Raw genomic sequence first — 8,856 nt, 5'->3', positions numbered from 1 at the left:
GTCCCCAGAAAGAACCCCAGTTGTCCAAAAACTGGAACCCCTCCCTCCTGCACCATCCCTGGAGCCACGCATTTAATTGTTCTCTCTCCCTATTCCTCGAATCTCTATCACGTGGCACGGGTAACAAACCAGAGACAACAACTTTGTTCGTTCTAACTCTGAGCTTGCAACCTAGCTCCCTGAAAGCCTGTCTAACATCCTCGGCACTCCTCCTACCTTTGTCGTTGGTGCCAATATGGATGACGACTTCGGGCTGCTCCCCCTCCCCCTCAAGGGCCCGGGAAACACGATCAGAGACATCACGTACCCTTGCACCTGGGAGGCAACATACCAAACGTGAGTCTCTCTCGTTCCCACAAAACCGCCTATCTGTGCCCCGAACTAGCGAGTCCCCAGTTACTATTGCTCTGCTCTTCTCCACCCTTCCCTTCTGAGTAACGGGGACAGGCTCTGTGCCAGAGGCCAGAGCCCCGTTACTTACCCCTGGTAAGTCCCCCCACCACAAGTATCCAAAACGGTATACTTGTTCTTGAGGGGAACGGCCGCCGGGGGTCCCTGCACTGTCTGCTTCCTCCCAGTCCCCCTCACTGTCACCCATCTATCTGCCATCTTTGGAGTTACTACTTCCCTAAAGCTCCGATCTATGACCCCCTCTGCCTCCCGAATGATCCTAAGTTCATCCAACTCCAGCTCCAGTTCCCTAACATGGTCTTGGAGGAGCTGGAGATGGGTGCACTTCCTGCAAGTGTAATCAGCAGGGACGTCCATGGCATCCCTCACCTCAAACATGTTGCAAGAGGAACATTGCACTGCCTTCACTGCCATCCCTCTAAAAGTAACCTTTTATGAAAAAAAACTGGGTCTAAAGAATACAACAAGCAAAATGCAGCACTTACCTACTTGCCACAACGGGTCTTATTATTTAGGATAGAGGAGGAGGGCGGGTGGGAGACACTACCTCTGTAGTGCCTCGGGTTCTTCTCCTGCGCGCTTTTGAAGGGAAAAAAAACCTTCCCGGCTGCCCCTCTGGTCTTAGTCACTTCCCCCTGCTGCTCCCGCTCTTTCTGTAAAGAGAGAAAAAAAACACTGCTGCCCACTACCGGTAAGTAATTTTAAAACAAACTATCTTACCTTAGCTGCTGCTCGCACTCAATACGTTTAATCATAGCACAGGGGATAATTTTAGGCACTCTTACAGAAGCACACCCCCATCTGTACACCCCCATCCCTTACTCATGTCGCAATTTGAATAGGATATCACGGATTTATTGGAGGAAGTCCAAATCCTGTAAATACTTTCGAACCATTCAATACCTCCATGTTAGGATTTGGAAGGCTAAAACGGTTCAGGGAGTCTATTGTTGAAGTAAGGGCGTAACTTCATTCTCTCCAAATATTTTATTATGGGTTTCTAGAAACAAATTGTTAGTGAAGGATAACATTCCACCCCCCACACCCCACTTTATCTCTTTTATTACGTGATCTATGTGGGCACAGTTGTTAGCACTGCTGCCTCCCCGGGTTCAATTCCCGCCTCAGGTGACTGACTGTGTGGAGTTTGCCCGTTCTCCCCGTGTCTGCGTGGGTTTCCTCCGGGGGCTCCGGTTTCCTCCCACAGTCCAAAGATGTGCAGGTCAGGTGAATTGGACATGCCAAATTGCCCATAGTGTTAGGTAAGGGGTAAATGTAGGAGTATGGGTGGATTGCGCTTCGGCGGGTCGGTGTGGAATTGTTGGGCCGAAGGGCCTGCTTCCACACTGTAAGTAATCTAATCTAATCTATCTGAAAAGGGTCAAGGCTTTCCAGGGATGCCCATAGTACAAATGAAATCAAACTGGCACACAGAACCTTTACTAGGTAAAGACCTTTTAGACGTGTTCTGTAAATGAACTGTTCAATCTTTTTGATGCAGTTGACAATTGCAATCATCATTCTTGGTAACATTCAGTCTCTCGGCACATAAGAACATCTTCCCGGCATAGATGGTACACAGTCTCTGGTTGCTCAGGATTGCACAGGAAAACTATCCCTTCTTGTGCATCAAAGCTGGCAATGGCAAGTCCACACAGTAGGGCAAGTTCGATTTTTATCAACCTCCCCACTACCCCCCGCCCCGTCTTGCAAGGGGCCCGTCTGATGAGCTTGCAATGATGGAGATGAACCCAGGCAGAACGTTCGGCGACCTTAGCAGCAGTTAGGGTGGTGAGAAGGACCAGGAAGGGTCCTTCTCAACAAAGCTGGAGGTCATGGGGTGTCCATTGTAACAAATTAATCAAACTCAAATAGCCCACTTGAGTTAACATATTGCCCACACTGGCAAAAGGCTCATTCATTTTATTCATTACAAGACATATTCCTTTCTTACCCATCATTTTCTTACTTTATATGGAAGAACCCCGGCATGGGCGAATTAAGCAAACCTAATTTTTATAAATCTAGATTCGCTAAGAGGTAATTCTCTTCGAAGTTTTGCTACCAAAAAAATCAATATTACCTAAAATTTATATTAGTTCCGCAATGCATTATATTCTTTTTAAAAACATACATTAACCTTGTGGCCAATCAAATGGACTGATCACCACTGTGGTTAAGATTATTTAAAATTAAGTGTAGAAATCTGGTGGTGATTTTGAGCTGAAACGTTTGTGATGAGTATTGGCTGGAGGGAAATACTGTGCCCAAACTATGGTAACATGACACAAAGCTTTCAAACTACACTGAAATTTTCTAATATTGAGCTAACCCTATAACTTGGAAATTGGTACAGCCTTAAAATTATAAACGATTATTACTCAGTATCAAATATCTAAGTGAAGGTAATAGCTCAGCCAGACACTTCTCCTGAGATCTAACAGCCCAGTCCAAAGATAAATCAAATCGACCAGTGCGCATTCTTGTTTTGTAACACAAAACAAAAACATTTACACTTAGTGTCTATGTATGAAAACAAATCACTTGATAATTCAGTCAGTAGTATTTTGTAATATAAAGTGCCTGCATTATTTCAGAAGTGGTAATTTGCAAATTACTTCCAAATTTCTCAACAATATGGAAAACGATGCAAACACTAAACCTGCTTACAGTCAGTAAGCAAAAGAAAAATCAACCTCTACATTGTGAATTGGTATTGAACAGACAGTCTCATTCCCATGTGATTTCTGCACCTTACCCAGTTCTAGCATATCCATCCTTAGTGTCTAACCGGGTTTTGCTGGGGACCCAATGGGATCAAAAGTTTTGGGTGTAAGGCTGCCTGCTTGGAAGCTGCATATACTTGCCCACTACATTTGAATCTGTATGAGTTTCATCAGAATGAGCTGAACATCTTGATAATCGTCACATTGATGGGAAAAAATAGCATTACTATAACACTGGCCCCTTGGGAGGTTAAAACTCTTCAATGTTCCCACAACGCTCGAATATCGTGGACCATATTAAAAGCACAATGAAGAGTCATGTATATTAGTAGATTTTCCTTTTGATAGGATGAAAGCATGTCGATTCCCAACATCATTTCCGAGGTAACATTAAAGACTCATTACTCCCCATTGGCCACATTTCAACAGTCAAAGCAATGGCGACGCAAGGGGTTTTTGCTGTCTTATTCCCAGTCTCAAATGTGAAGTGCTGGGAAATTCCTGTCCCCATTTTCAGGATTCCTTCAGGAAAAGGTTGTCCAGCAGTGGTCGTCGGCTAGTTACATGAGGTACATTCCGCACCCAGTGGGTATCCTGATTCCAATCAACCATATCAGGGCTAACATATGGCTTTTGGAATCGAGAGGGCGCTGGATTTAATATGTTTTATCTGTAACTTGCATCTTGGTTCGGTCCCATTCTGGCCATTCCAATAAAGAAAACACCGCTCACCTCATTTGAGATGGGAAATCCCTGGACTGGTTCATACTGTTGGTCTGGATTTTGACAGTGACTCCAGGTGGAAAACATTTCAAAAACATAGGGTTACGAAAAGGTAATAGGGCGTCTTGATTATTGCTCAATTGTTTGTCACTTCCATCAGACAGATAGCCATATCTTTCAGTCTTTTCATACAAGCCATTCATATTCAGGCTACTCCCAGAATATTACTGCATTTACATCCGTATCACCCTTGGACAAATTGGGCAAATTTGCCAGTTTGGTCTTGCGATCAGGGGCATGCTTCATTAACGTATCTCCAGTTCCTGGGATGGGGCCTGGTTTAGGATGGCGCAGGCCACTTATCCCCATGATATCAGCTATGAAGGCTGGATGCTTCATTTTCAAAAGAAAGATTTGTAACAGGTGGGTGATTAAAATTAAGGCTGGGGACATTCAGGAGATGTAAGGGGCTCAATCCTAATCCTCAAAACGGGTCGGCATGCCAGACATAGGCTCGGGAATCCGAATATAAACTAAGTTCTTTATTTGATAGTATTGTTGCTTTACCCTTATTTATATATTCTTCAACCTTAGTGGCATTGCATTGTTTTCTCATGTCCCAATACACACACACACACACACACATTCAGAGTCACCTCCCCAGCGTTTGGGATTTCCATCTATATATATATCCCTATCCCCCAATCGCATGCAGAATTACTTCAGTAAGATATCTTTCCATTCTTTAATTAACAGTGAATTGATGCAGCCATATTTTAAGTTACCCATGAGGCAATAAGACAGGTCACTGACAATGCGTAAAGAAATAAAACCAAACGACCCTGCCAGTTAAATTTGATTCGGGCTAATACAATTGATTATAAATATTATAAAATATTAATTTAAAATAATAAATAAATTAACCAATATCTATAATTCAGGGTGGGAACACAATAAGACATTTTAAAAACTGTACTCTGCTGCTTTATCCTTCTTATTGCATCATTCTTTTCCCTTCTGTAGTTGATCTCCGAGTCTCTCTTTTCATTTTAACCTTGTTTAACCAATTTATCAATTTATGTTTGTTTAACTTTAAAGCCTGTTCCTAATTCTGCATTTTGGAATCTTGATTGTCATAATCTGAAAGTCAGTCTTAGGAATTGAATTTTTAGCTAATCAAAAATTGCAAGAGGAGAATAACTAAATAGGCGATTTGTCTCGTTCACTTGTCCTGGTCACTGTATCACATCTTGTGACATTATGGAGCCTGCTAACTCCATGGCAATGGGGCAGTGATGCTACAAAAGAAGGAGTGATTGATTTACCACCCTATTCCTTGATATGTTTGGCTGTCCCTATTGTCCAAAGGGTGGTTTGCGGGGTGACAGCAGTACCTGCTTAAGTCAGGCACTAGTCCTTTTGCATTTGTTAGGGACACCTAACGATGTGGATAGAATTTAGTTTGGATTTTAAAGAGACCAAGCATACTTTGCGCATTATTGAGTGTAGCTGAAGAAGAGTCAGGAAAATAAGTTTACATTTATTTTAGTGGACATTGGAGGATCAACAGAGCTTAGTTTTCTTGGTCTTGTTTTGAGAGCAGATCTCCTCTGTGATCTGCAGTTCCCTGCACTCGGCTTGGATTTGTCACACACTGACAATTCTGGACATCTTGTCCCTTGAATTGCGGAAGCTGCACTGAGACTCGGGAGGAGCTCCTCAGCCAACCGGGGGCGGGAGGGGTGTGGAGTGAGGAGGATTCTCACGATGACCTTTCCTATGGTGGACAGTGGGGAAATCTCTCTGTACGGTCAGACCTATCACCTTTCTTGACGATGTTCACAGTATTGGCGTCTCTTAGATCTTCCAGCATGCTTCCATCATTCCAGACAAGGAGGGTGAGGTCATGTTAAGAATGACTATCCACCATATTTTAATCTGGGGATTCTATCTGTGCTGGTGGCTTTGCTGTTGTTCTGTTGTTGGAAGTGTTTTGCTGTCAGGATGGGTTAGAGGTTCACTGAGGTGGCAATGGGTACTGTGTGTCAGGAATACTTGTACTGAATGCTGTGGTTGGTGGAGGAGGCCCTCATAGTGCTCTCTCCAGCGAATGCTGACTGCCTCTCAGTCTTTGATAAGGGACTCTCTATGTTTGGTTCTCAGTGGGGTCACTCCCTGGGTATTCGGGCTCGAGATGGCTTTGATTGCGCTGAAGAAGCCGCACACATTGTGGCTGTCAGTGAGTTAGTGAATCTCCAGCTGACTGTCTCCACCCAGCATCAATTCTTTAGGCTCTGGCTTCTTTGTTACACCTTGGCCTTCAGTTGCGTCTCTGCTTGTTTCCTTTCGCTGGAGTTATGGTGGAGCTGCCGGTTCAGGAATACATCTCGTTTGCAGTCTCGGAGATCCTGGATCTACAACTTATTCTCACAGAACCACTCCTGGGGTTTCCTAGTCGAGAGGCCAAGAGTATCCACACAGCTGTTGACTGACTCCATTAGATTAGATTACTTCCAGTGTGGAAACAGGCCCTTCGGCCCAACAGGTCCACACCGACCCTCCGAAGAGCAACCCACCCAGACCCATTTCCCTACATTTTCCCCTTCACCTAAGACTAGGGGCAATTTAGCATGGCCAATTCACCTAACCTGTGCATTTTTCGACTGTGGGAGGAAACCGGAGTACCCGGAGGAAACCCACACAGACACGGGGCGAATGTATAAACTCCACACAGTCAGTTGCCTGAGGCAGGAATTGAACCCTGGTATCTGGCACTGTGAGACAGCAGTGATAACCACTGTGCACCGTGCTGCCCACTGGGAGGGGTTTCGGGGAGATCAGATGCTGTGGACACTCTGTGACTCAGGTATCTTGGTCATCATCAAGTCGACTGTGAGGCACTGTTTGAGAAACACTTCCTTCAGCGGGATACCGATAGTTTGAGGCTGGTGTGGAATGAGTCTTTTTTCTCCTCCATTGTGTCTAGATTCAGGGCAGAGACACTGATGGCTGTGATGTACTGCTTCTGGCCCAGGGTGTGTCAGAGGGTCATAAAGAGGTCATTTACCACACAGGAGGATTTTTAGGGCCGTCTGACTAGTTTGTTCTGGTGAACCAGATCTCGTAGAGACAGTGTTCTTCATTTGCTTTACCAGAAGAAGGTGTACCCGCCATCTTGTCCTTTAAGTTGCCTTTCTCCTGCCAGTCATATCCCACTCATGGTGGTGATGTCGTAGAACACAGAACATAGAAAAATACAGCGCAGTACAGGCCCTTTGGCCCTCGATGTTGCGCCGATCCAAGCCCACCTAACCAACATTATCCCACTATCCTCCATATGCCTATCCAATGCCCGTTTAAATGCCCATAAAGAGGGAGAGTCCACCACTGCTACTGGCAGGGCATTCCATGAACTCACGACTCGCTGAGTAAATAATCTACCCCTAACATCTGTCCTATACCTACCACCCATTAATTTAAAGCTATGCCCCCTCTTAATAGCTGACTCCATACGTGGAAAAACGTTCTCATGATCAACCCTATCTAAATCCCTAATCATCTTGTACACCTCTATCAAGTCATCCATAAACCTTCTTTTCTCCAATGAAAACAGCCCCAAGTGCCTCAGCCTTTCCTCATACGATCTTCCTACCATACCAGGCAACATCCTGGTAAACCTCCTCTGCACCCGTTCCAGTTTCTCCACATCCATCCTATAGTATGGCGACCAAAACTGCACGCAATACTCCAGATGTGGCCGCACCAGAGTCTTATACAACTGCAACATGACCTCAGGGCTCCGGAACTCAATTCCTCCACCAATAAAAGCCAGTACGCCATATGCCTTCTTCACCGCACTATTTACCTGGGTGGCAACTTTCAGAGATCTGTGTACATGGACACCAAGATCCCTCAGCTCATCCACACTACCAAGTATCCGACTATTAGCCCAGTACCCCGTCTTTTTGTTACTCTTACCAAAGTGAATCACCTCACACTTACCTACATTGAACTGCATTTGCCACCTTTCTGCCCAGCTCTTCAACTTATTTATATCCCGCTGTAACCTGACACATCCTTCCTCACTGTCAACAACTCCACCGATTTTCGTATCATCCGCAAACTTGCTCACCCAACCTTCTAGCTCCTCCTCCAGGTCATTTATAAACATGACAAACAGCAATGGTCCCAAACCAGATCCTTGCGGAACACCACTAGTGACAGCACTCCAAGATGAACCTTTACCATCAAGTACTACCCTCTGTCTTCTTCCAGCCAGCCAATTCCTAATCCATCTTCCAACTCACACTCAATGCCATACCTCCGTATTTTTTGCAGTAGCCTAACATGAGGAACCTTATCAAACGCCTTACTAAAATCCATACACACTACATCTACCGATTTACCCTCGTCTACCTACTTAGTCACTTTCTAAAAGAATTCAATCAGGTTTGTGAGGCACGACCTGCCCTTCACAAAACCATGCTGACTATCCTTGATCACATTATTCCTATCCAGATGTTCATAAATCCTATCCCTTACACTTCTCTCTAAGACTTTGCCCACAACAGAAGTGAGACTCACCGGCCTATAGTTACTAGGGTTATCCCTACTGCCTTTCTTGAACAAGGGAACCACATTTGCTATCCTCCAGTCTGGCACCTTTCCTGTGGACAACGAGGACATAAAAATCAAGGCCAATGGCTCTGCAATCTCCTCCCTTGCTTCCCAGAGAATCCTAGGATAAATGCCATCAGGCCCAGGGGACTTATCTATTTTCACCCTTTCCAGAATTTCCAACACCTCTTCTCTACATACCTCAAAGCCATCCATTCTAATTAATTGTGACTCAGTATTCACATCGGCAACAATGTCCTGTTCCTGAGTGAATACTGACGAAAAGTATTCATTCAGTGTCTCCCCAATCTCTTCAGCCTCCACACGCAACTTCCTACTACCATCCCTGACTCGACCTATTCCTACCCTAGTCATTCTT

The sequence above is a fragment of the Chiloscyllium plagiosum genome, chromosome 37 (assembly GCF_004010195.1).
Source record: "Chiloscyllium plagiosum isolate BGI_BamShark_2017 chromosome 37, ASM401019v2, whole genome shotgun sequence".
Lineage (NCBI taxonomy): Eukaryota > Metazoa > Chordata > Chondrichthyes > Orectolobiformes > Hemiscylliidae > Chiloscyllium > Chiloscyllium plagiosum.
This window is presented reverse-complemented; position numbering follows the sequence as displayed.